Raw genomic sequence first — 19413 nt, 5'->3', positions numbered from 1 at the left:
AGCGTTCATTTGTGCAGGAATAGTAAATCGAACGTTGAGCGATTTTGGTGGTTTTTGTCAATCTGTGGATAAATGAGACCTCTAGGCCCTAAGGGTTTAAAGATTTTGTACTTAAAGTATTTTTGTACTGTTTGGATTTGTTCAGGTTAGTAATTTTCTGGAATTATTCGGTTTAAAACTTGTGACTGAACTTTTGAATACATCTGTCGATGTCAGCTACATCAATTCTCCCCCATAGTCCCGTTTATCACTCATGCAAAAAGATTATTCCTTTTTAAGCATCTTAAATGGCTGTATGCCTTGCCTTCCTTTCGTTTTTAATGGAGTCAGAAATTGAGTTCATTTCGAGATGTTGTGGCGCGTGCTGAAGTGCATACTGGAGATTCCAGCGCAATCACACATCGATACCGCTACTCTTTATTTCCTCTGACGGTCGCTGGTACGAGTGTTTCAGTTACAACGATTGCAGGTGAATCGAGTAGCGAGGCTACATTAAAACAGACACAGAAGGCGTATAAGAAGTCTGATTTACAGGGTGTTTCAAAAATGACCGGTATATTTGAAACGGCAATACAAACTAAACGAGCAGCGATAGAAATACACAGTTTGTTGCAATATGCTTGGGACAACAGTACATTTTCAGGCAGACAAACTTTCGAAATTACAGTAGTTACAATTGTCAACAACAGATGGCGCTGCGGTATGGGAAACTCTATAGTACGATATTTTCCACATATCCACCATGCGTAGCAATAATATGGCGTAGTCTCTGAATGAAATTACCCGAAACCTTTGACAACGTGTCTGGCGGAATGGCTTCACATGCAGATGAGATGTACTGCTTCAGCTGTTCAATTGTTTCTGGATTCTGGCGGTGCACCTGGTCTTTCAAGTGTCCCCACAGAAAGAAGTCACAGGGGTTCATGTCTGGCGAATAGGGAGGCCAATCCACGCCGCCTCCTGTATGCTTCGGATAGCCCAAAGCAATCACACGATCATCGAAATATTCATTCAGGAAATTAAAGACGTCGGCCGTGCGATGTGGCCGGGCACCATCTTGGATAAACCACGAGGTGTTCGCAGTGTCGTCTAAGGCAGTTTATACCGCCACAAATTCACGAAGAATGTCCAGATAGCGTGATGCAGTAATCGTTTCGGATCTGAAAAATGGGCCAATGATACCTTTGGAAGAACTGGCGGCCCAGAGCAGTACTTTTTGAGGATGCAGGGACGATGGGACTGCAACATGGGGCTTTTCGGTTCCCCATATGCGCCAGTTCTGTTTATTGACGAAGCCGTCCAGGTAAAAATAAGCTTCGTCAGTAAACCAAATGCTGCCCACATGCATATCACCGTCATCAATCCTGTGCACTATATCGTTAGCGAATGTCTCTCGTGCAGCAATGGTAGCGGCGCTGAGGGGTTGCCGCATTTGAATTTTGTATGGATAGAGGTGTAAACACTGGCGCATGAGACGATACGTGGACGTTGGCGTCATTTGGACCGCAGCTGCAACACGGCGAACGGAAACCCGAGGCCGCTGTTGGATCACCTGCTGCACTAGCTGCGCGTTGCCCTCTGTGGTTGCCGTACGCGGTCGCCCTACCTTTCCAGCACGTTCATCCGTCACGTTCCCAGTCCGTTGAAATTTTTCAAACAGATCCTTTATTGTATCGCTTTTCGGTCCTTTGGTTACATTAAACCTCCGTTGAATACTTCGTCTTGTTGCAACAGCACTGTGTTCTAGGCAGTGGAATTCCAACACCAGAAAAATCCTCTGTTCTAAGGAATAAACCATGTTGTCTACAGCACACTTGCACGTTGTGAACAGCACACGCTTACAGCAGAAAGACGACGTACAGAATGGCGCACCCACAGACTGCGTTGTCTTCTATATCTTTCACATCACTTGCAGCGCCATCTGTTGTTGAAAATTGTAACTACTGTAATTTCGAAAGTTTGTCCGCCTGAAAATGTACTGTTGTCCGAAGCATATTGCAACAATCGGTGTATTTCTATCGCTGCTCGTTTAGTTTTTATTGCCGTTTCAAATATACCGGTCATTTTTGAAACACCCTGTAGTTTCTGTTACGTGCTGCAACCATCAAATGCAGTATTCTCTTTTGTAGGATTCAATGAGTTGTTCATGACCATATGCAGCAGCTCGTTTTATCATTTACTGTTAAATATTGCCAAATGCGTTCTTTTTCATTCCCTTGGTCAAATGGCAGTAACCTTGATTTCTTTTGGATGGAACACTTTTGTGTGTTCAATTTGCGATATTCAGTAGGCTTATGAGAAAGTGCACTCTAACAGTGTGATTTCTAGTATTCCGTTGGTTAATGTTAATGTAGAGAATAGCGTAAATTCAACTTCAGCTCGGTTTCATATGCGCATAAACATCATGCAGACAGGATGTAGTTGTACAGAAGCCAATATATTTCAGTTGTCCATCGGCACATGGTTGTCATACGAGTAATACTATCTAAATGCTATAGACAGATTATTATCTGTACCCCCTATATATAAAGGTTGAAGAGAAGAGGCCACTAATGTATATATAACAATTGCCAACAGAGCAGCAGCAGCTAGAGTTGTTAACGTAAAAGTGCTTCAGTATTCAACCTCTAGTGACAGCAACGCGATTCAAAGTAATCCACACTGTGCCAATAACAACAATAGGCAACCGAACACGTGCAAGTCTGGACATTCATAAAGCACAATGTTGCCTCGATGAGACTGATGGGTTTGTAAATAGCTTTACGTCCACAGCTGACATACATGACATAAAAAAAAATGCTTAGTAACGTTCCTAAGAAACAAATATGAGTATTAGCTAAAACACCATGGAGCACAGAGGTGTTGAACTTAAGGTCGAGGAGGATTTAGCAGCGCCCAATAGGGCAAGAAGGAAGAAAGTGTTCGAAGGTTACAACCGAAAAAGAAAGGTATAGTACGATATGAAACAGTATTGGTAACCAATACTGACGCCGATGGAGAAGTATTTGTGGAAAAAGATGTAGTTAAATGTATCGTGTCAATTCTATGCGCAAAATACACTCCTGGAAATTGAAATAAGAACACCGTGAATTCATTGTCCCAGGAAGGGGAAACTTTATTGACACATTCCTGGGGTCAGATACATCACATGATCACACTGACAGAACCACAGGCACATAGACACAGGCAACAGAGCATGCACAATGTCGGCACTAGTACAGTGTATATCCGCCTTTCGCAGCAATGCAGGCTGCTATTCTCCCATGGAGACGATCGTAGAGGTGCTGGATGTAGTCCTGTGGAACGGCTTGCCATGCCATTTCCACCTGGCGCCTCAGTTGGACCAGCGTTCGTGCTGGACGTGCAGACCGCGTGAGACGACGCTTCATCCAGTCCCAAACATGCTCAATGGGGGACAGATCCGGAGATCTTGCTGGCCAGGGTAGTTGACTTACACCTTCTAGAGCACGTTGGGTGGCACGGGATACATGCGGACGTGCATTGTCCTGTTGGAACAGCAAGTTCCCTTGCCGGTCTAGGAATGGTAGAACGATGGGTTCGATGACGGTTTGGATGTACCGTGCACTATTCAGTGTCCCCTCGACGATCACCAGTGGTGTACGGCCAGTGTAGGAGATCGCTCCCCACACCATGATGCCGGGTGTTGGCCCTGTGTGCCTCGGTCGTATGCAGTCCTGATTGTGGCGCTCACCTGCACGGCGCCAAACACGCATACGACCATCATTGGCACCAAGGCAGAAGCGACTCTCATCGCTGAAGACGACACGTCTCCATTCGTCCCTCCATTCACGCCTGTCGCGACACCACTGGAGGCGGGCTGCACGATGTTGGGGCGTGAGCGGAAGACGGCCTAACGGTGTGCGGGACCGTAGCCCAGCTTCATGGAGACGGTTGCGAATGGTCCTCGCCGATACCCCAGGAGCAACAGTGTCCCTAATTTGCTGGGAAGTGGCGGTGCGGTCCCCTACGGCACTGCGTAGGATCCTACGGTCTTGGCGTGCATCCGTGCGTCGCTGCGGTCCGGTCCCAGGTCGACGGGCACATGCACCTTCCGCCGACCACTGGCGACAACATCGATGTACTGTGGAGACCTCACGCCCCACGTGTTGAGCAATTCGGCGGTACGTCCACCCGGCCTCCCGCATGCCCACTATACGCCCTCGCTCAAAGTCTGTCAACTGCACATACGGTTCACGTCCACGCTGTCGCGGCATGCTACCAGTGTTAAAGACTGCGATGGAGCTCCGTATGCCACGGCAAACTGGCTGACACTGACGGCGGCGGTGCACAAATGCTGCGCAGCTAGCGCCATTCGACGGCCAACACCGCGGTTCCTGGTGTGTCCGCTGTGCCGTGCGTGTGATCATTGCTTGTACAGCCCTCTCGCAGTGTCCGGAGCAAGTATGGTGGGTCTGACACACCGGTGTCAATGTGTTCTTTTTTCCATTTCCAGGAGTGTAGTTACGGAGAAGGTTAGAGCCCATCAGTTCCATCCACCATCAGACGAGCAGATGGGAATACGTCAACAAGTTGGAGGTCTTAGCAGAGAGCCTGCTTGTCTCGCTTCTCCCTGTCGACGATGCTAACACTGACAGTGATGGCCGTGTAAGTCCCAGGGACGCATTACAGCTGGATTACAACGAGCCAACTCTGCTAACACTATTTCCACATGATAAGGTAGCAACTGCGATCATCAAATTGAAAAAAATAACGCACCAGGCCCAGACGAAAAATAGCAACTAGTGGCAGGTACCAAGTCGGTGCTCACAAGAGCTCCGTGAAACGGCCTCTCTCGTCGTCTGGAGCCAGTGCTCTAAAGATGGTCGTGTAGACCAAAACCAGTTACAGGAAATAAAAAATTAATGAAGTCCAGAATGAGATTTTCAGTCTGCAGCGGAGTGAGCGCTGATATGAAACTTCCTGGCAGATTAAAACTGTGTGCTGGATCGAGACTCGAACTCGGGACCTTTGCCTTTCGCGGGCAAGTGCTCCACTTGCCCACGAAAGGCAAAGGTCCCGAGTTCGAGTCTCGATCCAGCACACAGTTTTAATCTGCCAGGAAGTTTCAATTAATAAAGTATTGTGATCTGGACTAATTCTTATTAAAATACAGACCGAAGTTGCAAAGAGGATATGGCCGATCACTGTGTGGCATTTGGCCCTGTAGCGCTTCGTTTACAAACCAGTTGCAAAAATGTCAGGGAAAGATTCCATGAAAAGCTAAGTGCGAGAAAAAGAATGACAATATGACCGTTGAGTGTTTGGATACTATCCTCCCTAACAGCTCTACGTTCGCTGCTTTGAGCAACATGTGGTCGCATTTTGTCATTTGAGGAGATAACTTGCCCTTGGCGTGTGCAAGACAACGGAAAGGGTGGTTCCCTCAGCTCACCCACAATTGAGTTGGTATCCTGAGTCACGTGACGGAAGAGTCGCTCAACTGATAAATTAGATCGACAAAGCTATGAAGCCGTCAGCAACTCATTGTTGTTGAAAGAACACTTCCTCAGCCGTTCTCAGACCCTCGACGCTGCTCTGCCAACATGTGAGCAGATTCTCCACATACGGTGAGTTGTTTTGGAAGGCAAATTTTAATTACGTTGTCTCCGCTAAAGGCATCATTTAACTACTTTTATTTTTATTCTTTCATAAATATGAACTTCTTGTGTTGAGTAACGGCGGAAGAAAGGAGATAAACTAGACCTTGCAAGTCATGATAGATGCACTGCCTAAAATAAAGGGTCATAGTCTGAAACCTGTCGTTATCTCTCATTGCAACTTAAAATGTGTGAATTTTGGCTCAAAAGAGCTTTCATCTTCCTCTGTGACGATGGAAAAGCGCGGTGCCCTGCGACTTCACCCTCAGGTTCGGTGACGCTAAAACAGCAGAGTGTCGCCACATGTGAAAAGAAGGCCAAAGCTCAGAAGTTCATGTGAGGTGAAAGATGGTTTAATGATTGCGCGTTGGACCAGATTTGGCATGATGAGGAGGTCGTCACTCTCCAACTTATCCACATCTCACCCTTTCTGTTGATTCCTCTGTAATGGAGATCAGAACCGCGACGTCCATCGTTGAAATCATGCGGTTTTCTTGAGGGTGGCTGAGGAAAAATTTAAGACACACCGTCTCTCAGAATCGACGCGAAATTCACTCGGCAGGTGTCATAAATGGCGTCAATAAATCTACTCCTTGCCTTGGTTCGTTCATTTATACACTTTTCGCGGTCATAAAACGACAGTTCGCAATGCACTGTCCAACAGAACGACGTTCTTGACAACAGTGACATTGCTGACACCACCTGGTCGGTTCAACCCTTCTATAAACATATCACAGGGCTGTAACCCCACTGAATGTGATCAGACACTTTTCGAGTGCAGCAAGAACGCAATTTTTGGCCTGACATACGGAGTGGAACCAGTAGGGACCTTTCCAAACCAGTCGAGGAAATCTGAAGATGATCCGAAGCAGTAAAGGATGAGTATGCTCTTCTCAGCCCTCGTGTTTCGTGTCGTCCTGTGGAATGGTCACAGGGTGGTGCTAAGTTTTCATGTGCCTGAATAAAACGGTAAATGGTCCCCTAACACACGCCTCCCCTCCCCCCCCCCCCCCCCCAGTATGTCAGCACCCTGGGTGCCACCTTGCCACCTGCGTATCTTTATTTAGCACATTAAAAATATAGTTGTACATTCACAACCCTTGACCGATTCCTAAGCGCCTTCTGGCAGGCAGCTCCTTGACACCTCTCAGACTCTGTATATCTGCAAGCAGGCGCTATAGCAGCAGAGTAGTGCCACCCGGCTGAAGGGTACCAAATGGTTACCAGTCCACAGGAGTCTAACATTTGGTCAAGGGCTGCCTCTGTACAGGCTTGGGTGGCACTGAGCGTGCTGTTGTCGAATTTGGTATCTTAGAGAAACAGTTGGCCGCTTTATTCACGCACTTGTAAATCTCACACCCCTCCTCCTCTCCCCTCTCCCTCCCCCCTGTCCCCAACTCTTGCTCTATACAGACAGGAGGGCTGAAAAGGCATAAAAATGCTTTGCTGCTTCAGATGACGGACATTTTGGTTGTGAAAAGTTCCTAGTGGCTGTACGCTGTACACAAAACCAAACACTGCAGTCGCACTATACTGCAAAGAGGACCAGATCACATTCAATGGGGGTTGCAGCCAGTGATGTCCTTAGTGTAGCAGCACCACCGTTTAGGATAGGGAAAGGTAGTTTTGTGCAATATAGTGAGCAAAAGTTACAGCCACAGTTGCGAAGTAGAATAGAGGCCACAGGGCCGTCAAATTGCTGAAAGAGTATACACAGCAGTTCTGCATGTCGCAAATCACAGGCAGAAGGGGCCCACTGGCCAACCTAGCATGTTATGAGTCGTGACGTGAAGTGGCACATATGGCAAAACAGAGGCGCACAGCCATGTATAAATAGGTGCGTGTTTCTAACGAGATTCATTCAAGTGTGGCAGCTCTCTTGGATGGCAGGGCATGTCACACCACCAGCTACACGCAGCAGCAGATGGGACGCCAGCGTTCCAGTCCACGATGGGTCGCTGGTTCGACCTTCTGAGGCAGACACGGGATCTGTAGCCAGCCAGCAGCGGGCCACTCCACGGCTCACTACCACGAGCAGTCGTCCTGGCTTCCAACACAAGCCCCGAAGTGAGGGCCACAGATTAGACTCCAGATCGCAGGCGCTTGTTGTCGCCACAATCTTAGCCACACCAGCAAGAAGAATGCAGCTGGCCGCCTGCGGCTCACACCCAGCGGCAATGAGTCGGCAGGGATGCAGACCGCTGAGTCAACTGTCAGCATCCTGACAATGCCGCAACTTCACTGCCATACAAGGCCAACTCACAGCAGTGCGGGCACGGGTTGCTGAGGCAGCTATTCTGCGCCAAGCCGTTTCGCAGACAGGGAAGTGGTGTCCTCAGCATTTCGGGACCAAGTGACTCAGATCGAGAGGAAAAGGGGCACCGTAGTTGGAAACAATAAATCACTTGGAAGGCTCGGGCAAGTATTAATACGGTGGCTTATACCTCTTCCCGCTACATTTAGTGTGGCTGTTACATTCTGTGGCGGAAGTTGCCACTACATTAGAGAAGGAATGATTCGACTGCGGGTGTCAGAGAGTCAAAGGATGTCAAGAACAGCGTTCTGTTCCACACTGCACTGCAAAGCGTCGTCTTCGACCGCGAAATGCGTCCAAGTGAACACCCCAAGGGAAGGAGTTGTTTCAATAACGCCCTTTATGCCACCTCGTGAGATCTTACACTACAGAGGCGTCAACAGAAGGGGTGAGATGTGGGTAAGGGGGAGTATGACTACCTTATCATCGTGTGACAAATCCATGGTGGCTTTGGACGGAATTGTGGTGAAATTTGGTACCAATGTGCAATCATTAACGCACCTAACACCTCACATGAACTTCTGGGCTGTGACCTTTCCTTCGCATGTGTGGACACTTTGCTGTTTGAAACGTCGCCAAACCAGAGTGTGACGTCACAAGGCGCCACGCTTTCCACCATTACAAAGACTGACTGCAGCTGCTTACGAGACAAAATTTATTTTTCTGTAGCAATGGATCAAAATAACAGTAGTTCAAAAAACTGACCTATTAATTCTTTTGCGTAATGTTGTCGACCCACTATCACCCGAAGTTCAGGACACGAACTACTACTACACGCAGGCAAAGAAGACCGAATTTTCTGTGCAAGTGACAGATGATTTTGTTGCCGTATATGTGGAATAACTTGAAACCACAGCCACGCCTCTCAGAAGACCTCCACCGCACCCCTCCCCTCTCTGCCCACCCCCCCCCCCCCCCTCCGCCTACCCAGTCAGATTCCACCGTCTTTCCACCACACCTACACATTACCGCAACCTCTCTCTTTAGTGAGGCTTTAGTGCAGGGGAAGATCCCCCCCAGCTGGAAGGCTGGAAGGTATCAAAAGCTGTACTAGTAAATCAAAGTTAGGTACAAGGATCTGACTGCTCTCAAAATCTGTAGTCCTATATTCTTATTTAAGACGCAAGCTACGGCAGAGGAGTTCCACTTATACGATCAGCTGCAGGCCCACAGGAAGTTCCTGCAGTGGTGCCAACTATCTATATACAACCCTCGAAATTGTCAGTGGTTCCAGACACAAGTGTCCGTCTCTGTAAGTCAGTTGTCAGCGTGTCTGGCTATTATGTAGAGGAGCTGTGTTTCATTCTTGATACTGCCATGGGAAGGTAGCCATGGCAATGTGCAAGTGGTTACGGGGGTTATGTATCAACGAAATACAACTCTGAGCAGATGAATGAGAGAGCGACTAATAGGACAAGACCACCAGTGCTGCATGTACAACTTCTTCACAAGTGGCACACTATGACTGCGCCTGGATTTCCGGACGAAGGGAGTACTGCACTTCATTACCCGACATGATCCCCATCCCGTCCATCTAGACAGGTCAGAGAGACACACAACACGTCTCTGTCATTGCACTAAAAGAGGGACGCCTGAACAAGCGACACCTCAGTTGTGATTTACACTAAATAAAAAGCAGGAGAGGCCTGGATGACTTGAACCTGAAGACGAGTGGTCATGTTACCGAGGGATGCAAGTTACTTAAATCTGCTGCCAACAGAACATCAGGAGCACTGCAGTATAAGTTCTATAATAGGGAACACGGGGATATCAGAACCGAAGTACGAGGCAATATAACTAGTAACCAAATGGAAGAAAATGTGAGGTTACCATTGCAGCATTTCGGTGGATATGAGAACAAATACAACCTCTCAGAGGTGACGACAACAGGGCGTAATCATCTCTGGGCGCTGGGCTCAACAATGAGTTTACAGTTGTTCGACCGGGCGCGCACCAGTAGCGTTGCCAATTTAGCGACTTTGTCGCTAGAAATGGCGACTTTTGCCTTCGTCTTAGCGACAAAAAAAAACTTTTTAGCGACAAAAATGATTTAGCGACTTATCTGGCGACTTTTGGAGTACTGACGACTTTTGAAGTACAAATATCCAAAACTATTTTGGGCCTGTATTTTCATTAATAAAACTAAGATTTTAACTACAGAATGGGTGCTACACTGACTTTGTTCTAGATTTAGTAAGTTAAATTATGTTCTTAGCAGATCATGTAGCATTGTTCAGCATTTAGTAAACCTGAATGTGGGAACTGCCTACAGAGTAAGAAAACCTTGACTATAGAACAATTCATTATTCATTACCCACTAGCCTGTTATCGTCGATAGCGTATAGATCTATAATTCTTCAACTTTTCAACTCCCTTTATTTTTCGAATTGACAAAAAACATACGTAATATTAAGTATAATAAAATACATTTCTGCCCAGCAACCTCTAATTTTTCAAAATGTTAAACTCGCAATCAAATTATTACCACATGCACAGTGGTAACGCAAGAACAACTCGGTGGGGGTATCTCAGACATTATTACGTTTTAAACATTGAACAACAGGACTGATATCGAGTTACCGAGTGAGTAGATTGTTTCATGACCTCTAGTTCGCCTGAGTTTTAATGTATTTTCAGTGATTATAAATTGGTGAAACCTATGTTGTGGTGGCTTACATAATGGATTTACCGCAGAAGAAGAAGCAGTATGCTCAAAAATAACGGGATGCGTGGGAAGCAGAACCTGAATTCAATGGGTGGCTGAAACTAGTCGTTGGAGACTTATCCAAGGCAAGATGTCAAGTATGTGCAACAGAGTTTTATGCTAAATTGTGTGATATTAGAAAGTATTCGAAAACTATTAAGCATAAACAAAAAATTGATTTAAAAAAAAACACAAACCACCTTACCTGTGAAAATTGTTCCGAAAACTACAGTTAGAATAACAAGCAGAGCGGAAGGTGCCCTTTCTTTATTTATTGCTGAACATTGTTCTATTTTAGCTGTAGATCATTTAGGAATACTCTGCAAGAAGGTGTTTTCCGGTGATGAGGGCGCTAAAAACATGCAATTACAGCGTACGAGGGCACTAACATTATAACTGAAGTTTTGGCTCCATATTTTACACAACCATTGGTTGAAGATCTAGGTAACCAAAAATACAGTGTACTAATAGATGAATTCACAGATGTATCAATATCTAAAATGCTAAGTACCGTTACACGGTACTATAGTGTACACAACCAAACCATTAGATCAGAATTTCTCAAACTCGCTGTAGTAAAAACTGGAGATGCAAGAAATCTGGCTGCTGTTCTTGTGAATTCTTTGAAAGATCTCAAACTTCCAATCGCTAATATGGTAGGAATTGGCACAGATAATGCTTCTGCAATGGTTGGAATAAACAATGGGCTTTTCGAACAACTCAAGAGAGAATATGGTTTGAAGCATTTGGTATTGATCCGTTGCATTTGTCACTCTCTTCAGCTTGCAGTTTCGCACGCCTCAGTGAATACCATACCTAGAAACATAGAGTTTCTTGTACGGGAAACCTACAATTGGTTCTCCATTTCACCCAAAAGACAAGAGGAATATAAAAAGGTTTATGAGACAATAAATTGTGGAAAACAGCCACTAAAAATTTTGAAGGTCTGTGCAACACGTTGGCTTTCAATCGAACCAGCAATACGAAGAATTCTGGAGCAGTGGGAAGACCTAAAGCTACAATTTCGCTTGCCATGGTTCAAGACAATTGTTACACTGCCGATCTTTTGTACAAGATGTATTGTGACGACTTAAATCATCTTTACATGTTTTACCTTAAACATGCTTTAAAAGACGTACAAATAGCAATAAAAGCTTTTGAAGGAGAAGACAATGACCCCACTAAATTACTAGATACACTTGTATTTCTCATGCAGTCACTCGGACAAAACATAGTTTTTCCAACTGTTGATTTGTTGACAACACCAGTTCCAAGCGACTGTATGTACGCAAATCCGAACCTTGGCTTTATGTTTGAACAGAAATTGTCTGAGTCAAGTTTGTCTGAAGAAAATAAAGTTTATTTGAAGAAGAGATGCATTCAGTTTAGTCTGAAACTCATAAAATAAATTCAACAAAGACTGCCAAGTAACGTTACGATCCCGAAAAAAATGTCAATGCTGAATGTTGAAGAAACACTAAAAGTGAATAAAAATAATGCTGTAGCGCATGTAGCCAAAGAATTGGGTTTTAGTGGCGATTTCATAGACAGTATGCTGCAAGAATGGCATAATATCAACTTCATTAGGTGGAATAACACTACTAACACTGTTCGATTTTGGATTGAGTTTTTGTAATATAAAAATGCCGCAAGGGAGAATCCTTTTTCTTTCATTTCACAGCTAGCAATGACTGTTCTATGCCTACAGTATTCAAATGCAGAAGTGGAAAGAGTGTTAAGTTCTATGAACATTATAAAAACTAAACAACGTAACAATTATCGTTAAAGACAATTAATGCTTTGATCATATTGAGAGACCAGCTGAAGAAACAAAATAAAGATTGTACATCTTTTGTCATACCGTCAGACGTATTGGAGCTTATTGGAACGTACAAAAGTTACTCTTTTGCGACAAAACCAGTCGAACTGCAACATCATCTCTTGAGCGACGTTCAACCCTCTACATCAATTACAGTTCTGTCAGAGCATGAAACAGAAGAGTTATTCGATCTTCTAAGTGACGACGATGAATAGCTCACATACCGGTATGTATATATTTTGTAACCTAATTTGAGTTCTTGCTTTCTTTTGTTACAAATATAGTTGTATATTACTAGTATATTTGACTACTGTGATTGAAACAATAATCTATGTGTTGCGTCAATTATGATAACATGTTTAATTAAACGTTAGCGTATTTTATATGTACGTTGTTGCAAGCGATGCGTCATTTAATTAAGACAATATAGCAATTACGTATGAAACAATTTTATTAATATTTTATTACCCCCCCCCCCCCCACACACACACACACACTGGTTTATTGCACCATTCACAGCACGAAATTTTCAGTACACCCCTAGTAAAATCAGTTTTAGCGACTTTCTAGCGACTTTTGATATTGAATCTAGCGACTCGGGTTTTTTAGAGATGGCAACACTGGGGCCAGGGTGGCAGTCGTTAATGACGAGTCTTACGATATGGTCGGTCGCGTACTCCTGGTCGGAGAAAGACAAGTAATGTACTGAATTTTAAGACACGTGTCGGAAGAATATGGAACAGTAATTCGCACTTAGGGAATGACGTCCAAGGCTGAAGCATTAATATAAGTTAAAAGTTTTATTCGATGGTTATGGCCTACTTTTAATACAATGATTCAATAATGCCTTTGGGCATATAATAAACTACTAGTGACATTTCAGTCAATAAAACTATAAAATGATGAAGCGTCCATCTTCGACATAGAGAAGGTTAATTATCAATGAAGTGAGTTAATCCGGCAGGAGTCTTCACAAAGATCAAAGAAGTGCAGAGCTTATGCGTGCAGGAACAGCTGCGTCAGAACCAGTTTAAGAGGAGAAGGACAAGGAAACAACAGCGAGGAAACATATCTAACTTTATAAGTTCATGATGACTTGGAATGGGGCTTTGATGACGAGTAGCCTAATTACAGCTTTAATGTTTTCAATTCGAGTACACAGTTATGTAGCTCTGTTTACCGTCCTGTAGTGATTCGGTGATTGTATTGATCCAGAATTACTATGTTTTATTGAAGAATATTTTAAAGTGCATTTTCGAGAACGAAAGATATACTGGATTTCATCCGTTAATTGAGTAGATCGTGAAGAAAATTTTGACATGAGAACTTAAACAGTAATGCGAATGCTCGAGTACTATCGAGCCACGCAGAATCATATGGCAGTAGTTAGTGTAGCTATAATCATAGATGTAGAGAAGGACATGATTAGCATTATCGAGTAATTCCGAGGTTGCTGATTACTAATCCAACACAACACGAGAGGATATAACGTTTTCTGTCGCTTGTATTTCGTTCTTCTTGCTTCCTTTCATATTTGAATTCTTCTGTTGATGGAAATGAAAATGCCGTGTGGTTAGGGCCTCCCGTCGGAAGTCTGTCGATTTGACGCTACTTCGGTGACTTCCGTGTCGGTGGGGATAAAATAACGATAAGGACAATACAACACCCAGTCCCTGAGCGGAGAAAATCTCCGACCCAGCCGGGAACCGAACCCGTGCCGTTAGGTATGACATTGCGTCGCGCTGACCACTCAGTTACCAGGGGCGGACTTCCGATAATGTAAAGGCAGAATAAAGCTGTAAATGTTTGATATATTCCATATCATACTGAAACAAAATATACACTTTGTGACAAAAAATATGAGCACCCAGAAGGTCACGAGGAAACGAAACTTCACGTGTTGAGAGGGTATGTATTGTTATTCCAGTGACTCCAAAGTCGAATCACAATCACAAAGAACTTGACAGTATGAGCCCACTTACCGGTATTACGTCGCACCCCCTCTAACTTGGACGCACACAGTGCTTCCGTTGGGAAGGGTGTCGTAAAGCCGCTATATATCCTCTTCTGAGGCCATCAACAGTTGTAACTGGTCCCCGATATGCTGGCACAGGGACGTGGTTGGCGTATACAGGGTACTCATTTGGCGATCTTGCTTGACACGGAAATACTTCAAAATCATGCAGACAATTCATAGAGACATATTCACATGTATAGGAGCATTGTCTTGTTGAAAAATGACGGTACAATATCCGTCCCCATGAGAGGTAACACACGAGGACGCAAAATCACAGTGATATACCGTTGTTCTGTGGGACGCCTCTCAACCATTACCAGCTGTGACCTGAAGCCATGGCCGATGGCACCCACATCACGACGCCACGACCAACACCGTTGCGCCTCTCCAAAACACTGGAAGACCTCTTCCCAGGGCGTCGTCACGCTCGCCCACGGTGGTCATCCACTTCCATAACACAGTGTCACGTCATTTATCAGCAGTTCATGCTTCCCAGTCATGGCACCCCTCCAGAGTCGTTTGTGTTGTGGTGCACAATAAGGGAACCGCGCTGCTGCTACGGTCGCAGGGTCGAATCCTGCCTCAGGCATCGATGTGTGTGATTTCCGTAGGTTAGTTAGGTTCAAGTAGTTCTAAGTCTAGGGGAGTGATGACCTCAGATGGTAAGTCGCATAGTGCTTAGAGCCATTTGAGCCATTTTGCACAATAAGGTGATCCTCCCTTGAATTGGTCAGACGTGGTCGAGCGGAATCTTAACTTTGGGTACTCGTATGCCCACCCTCAGGTTCAGGTGCAGTCCGACAAGGGGCCACTGTTACGCCCGAGTGCACCACAAATCTGGATATTGCACGAGTCGACTAGCTGCCCAAATAGAGACCGACAAACAGGTCCAGTTCAAACTCTGTCAGCTGCTGCTAGCGCTGTCTCACACAAGTACGTGGGATGTCTGTGACCTTCGCAGTGATCATTCAACATCTGACGCTGTTCACTCCCCTTGTATACCCTAAAAGGCATTGTAACACCACCAAACATGTACAAGTCTAGCGTACTCTCGTGATCATTGTTCCTGTCAGAGAAAACTGCAACGGATCATTTACATACCCACCTATGGTGTGTACATGTACAAAGTTACAGTGAAATCTGACTATGACTTCTGGACTGTTCATTCTTCTTGTCAGACAGTGTACAATGTACATCATATTTTGATTCATCTTACAGACAGTGGATTCAGTTGTAACGCCGCACTACAATAATGGATGTAAGGCAGACACCACGGCGCGAGTAGCTAAACATGATCACTCGTTCCAAAATATCGCATCTGTATGATCGCCAGCAGTATTTCTGGTCGAGATGGGAGGTGCCCATTTATTAGGTGCGTCGTGCAATGGTCGCACACAGGTCATACCAGGACTTATAGCCCAGACAATGGCGGTGCATATCGTAGAAGGATTACTACTGGCAGGCAGGATACAGCATTCCATCACTGCAAAGAAATAGCTGAATAGAGCAGCTGGAACTATCGTCCCAACACAACGAAAGCTAATACTAGATGTCGTCCACGTTGGAGCTAGACTGAGATTTTTTGTCGGTTCGTTTCATAATGATTAGGTACGTAAATGAAAAATATTACACTGTAAACACCTTGATAAACGCTAGCAAACTCATACGTCAGCACTTCCTGCTTATGGACTAGCATGACAAAAATTTCATCCTTACGTGAGCTTATTTTCAGAACAGAAAAAAAAACATTCCTACAGATGAAGAATGGCATGAGTATGAATACATAGGGTTATTGGGGTACCTAACGTCAAAAATGTTTAAGGCGGAGATCACAAAATAACATAACCGGAGAAAATGTGCTTGCAACTTATCACAATCATTGGTTCGAAGGACAGTAAAGTACCATATCGACAGATCGCACAGGTTGTGCAATTACTGCACAAGAATCACCGACGAGATGAATTCAGGAAAACAATGTGACAAGTAGGCACGGATAAATCAAGGACTAGATCGTAAATCTGCTCAAGTGACAAGGGATAAAATGGCTCTGAGCACTATGGGACTCAACATCTGAGGTCATCAGTCCCCTAGAACTTAGAACTAATTAAACCTAACTAACCTAAGGACATCACACACATCCATGCCCGAAGCAGGATTCGAACCTGCGACCGTAGCAGTCACGCGGTTCCGGACTGACGTGCCTAGAACCGCACGGCCACCGCGGCCGGCGTGACAAGGGATAACACGAGATGAAATCCAGGAGTACGTTACAGACAGGGTGTCACCAGGAATCGCCTGGAACGGATTACCGGGTTGTGGATTGTGATCTCGAGTTGTCACACGGCGTTTACCGCTGATTCCGTACAACAGGCAACACAGACTTATACGCAGTAAAGCCAGAGCCGACTGTGGTACTGAACTGCACTCTCTGATGGTCAGCGATGAATCTCGTTTCTGTTTGTGGCGGTCACAAGAAGCCAAGGTATCTGTAGACAACGTGGTAAAAGCTCACAGGAATCTGAGATTTTCGAAACACATAACCTTAAAACTTATGGAATCAGAGTGTGGGGAGTAATTGGATATGACGGAAGGAGTGATGGGGGAACTGTTGTATGTGGCAAGAATCGTAAATCCTGTTGTCATACCATTCCGGAATAGAATATCACGAGGCATATTCCAGCAGGATAATGGGAAACTCCACACTTCAGTTCACACCACAGTCGTCTTGAGCAGTGTGCAGATCACTGACTGTCCTGCCCGGTCGCTTGATTTGTAACCCAGTAAGCATGTTAGGGACGCAGTGATAAGACGTACAGTACTTGCACACCGCACTCCAGCCAGCAGTCTGCGGTGAACGACACAGCATGTGGTACAGGCATGGCAAGAAATTCTCCAAGATGACATTTAAAGGCTGTCTGCTTGCATGATACGACGTATGTAACACTGTATATGTGTCTCTGTGTACAACATATCGCTCTCAAGTTCATTGTGGACATCATTTCCTAACAAATAAAAGATGTGAGAATACTTTCAGGAGAATATCAATGATTAGAAGTATGATAAAGTGATGGCGAGTTGTATGCTTTTCAATCATGTGCGGATGATAGTGATTTTCATTCATGATAAGATCTTCTACGTAATGGATTTCGATGTGAATTGGGATGGCTTAGGAAAGTCGTCTGTGTATCCATACATCCGTATTTATGAATGTATGTGTGTTATGCACGTATATATGTTCCACATCGCCTCCTAAGCCACTAGACTGACCTGAACTAAACTTAGTATATATATCGCTTACTGTCGGGATAAGAAAGAGCTGCCTATCAAAGAGGTGGGGGTGAAAAAGAAGTGTAGATCATGACGCGCGAATACCCAAACATTACTCATCCATTATTTGAGAACGAGGGCGCTTAGTCACTTGCAACAAAGTTTACACTTAATTTCAAACAGTTATGAAACTTCTTCTCGCCGGTCGTGGTGGCTGAGCGGTCCTAAGCGCTTCAGTCTGGAACCGCGTGACCGCTACGGTCGCAGGTTCGAATCCTGCCTCGGGCATGGATGTGTGTGATGTCCTTAGGTTAGTTAGGTTTAAGTAGTTATAAGTTCTAGGGGACTGATGACCTCAGATGTTGAGTCCCATGGTGCTCAGACCCATTTGAACCACCTAACCAAAGTTTTCTCGCTGACAACCCCCATTAAATGATGACAGGAAAGAAGTTTATCGCTTACTATGTTTTCGCTGCTCATGCAGTGGAACTGCCACTTGAAGTACGAGTTTAAATTTATTACTTCTCTGCTGCTTATTCTAATCGCAAAGCGTTTCGCAGGCAGTATCCACAGTTGCCGCTGAATGTACCTACAACATTACAGCATTGTACGCCACATGATTCACCAGGTATCAAGTCATAAAAATTGAGGTGCGTGAAAACAAACCTGTAGGGCGAAATTCGCTGGAGGCACAGGTGAAATACGACCACAAATACGTGTAAAATATGTTAAATGTATGTGATATGTGAGGATGTGGGAAAAAAGTTCCTTCAAATGCCATGGATCGAGATCAACTAAATTTGGTACACGTATCACTTACCATCTGGAAACAAATATTAGGTGAGGGGGGGGGGGGGGGTTATAGGGGAGAAACAGCAGTAACGCCTACTTGTATGGGGGTGATAACATAGAGGAAGAGGGAACAGGAGATGGACAAACAAAGAAGGGGATGGCATACCGACAGAGAAAGGAGAGGGGAGGTGATGGACAGTGTGGTGTGCATACTGTAAGACCTTCGGTACACACACCATCAGATTATTTGACTTGGCGCTCTATCAAAGTACGCGAGTGTCAGCAATATGTCTCGTGGTCTTATCGTGGCGTGTTTATCTTCTGCCGTTAGGTCAGACGATAGAAATGCCACTTTCATGCTTAAAGTAGCAGATTGACGGTGACCAACTTTAAACAGAACTTGATTAATTTTCACTCACATTTATTAAAATAATAACAAGCATAAAAATTACTTAACGTGGTTCTGGATGCTATTTACAATTAATAATCTGAAGTTCCTTTGGGTATTGGTACGTTAATCTTATTCTCACAAATATCTCTGATACTTGACAAAAGTTTCTATACATTTATCTTCATGGCTATGTACAGGAATATGGTAATCTTATTAGGCGCAGACTGAAACTTGACTATAGACTGGTACAGACTGGTGCCGACAATTGCAGACTGACTAATCAGAGGTCTGTACACTCGTTATAATACCTCGCGCGTTCAGGTGTCACTGCGCGAGTGTGATCCGCGAGGAGAAAAGGTTCTACGTTAGCAGCAATCTCACTGGCTGTGTTACATATTAATACGTGGATCGGCGGGAGCAGAATTTGGTCTGTCTCTATGGCAGCGCCATCTCGTACTGCGGAGATGGACGAGTGCTGCGCCTGCGCTGTT

The sequence above is a fragment of the Schistocerca piceifrons genome, chromosome 7, assembly GCF_021461385.2.
Source record: "Schistocerca piceifrons isolate TAMUIC-IGC-003096 chromosome 7, iqSchPice1.1, whole genome shotgun sequence".
NCBI lineage: Eukaryota > Metazoa > Arthropoda > Insecta > Orthoptera > Acrididae > Schistocerca > Schistocerca piceifrons.
Note: the sequence above shows the minus strand (reverse complement) of the source record.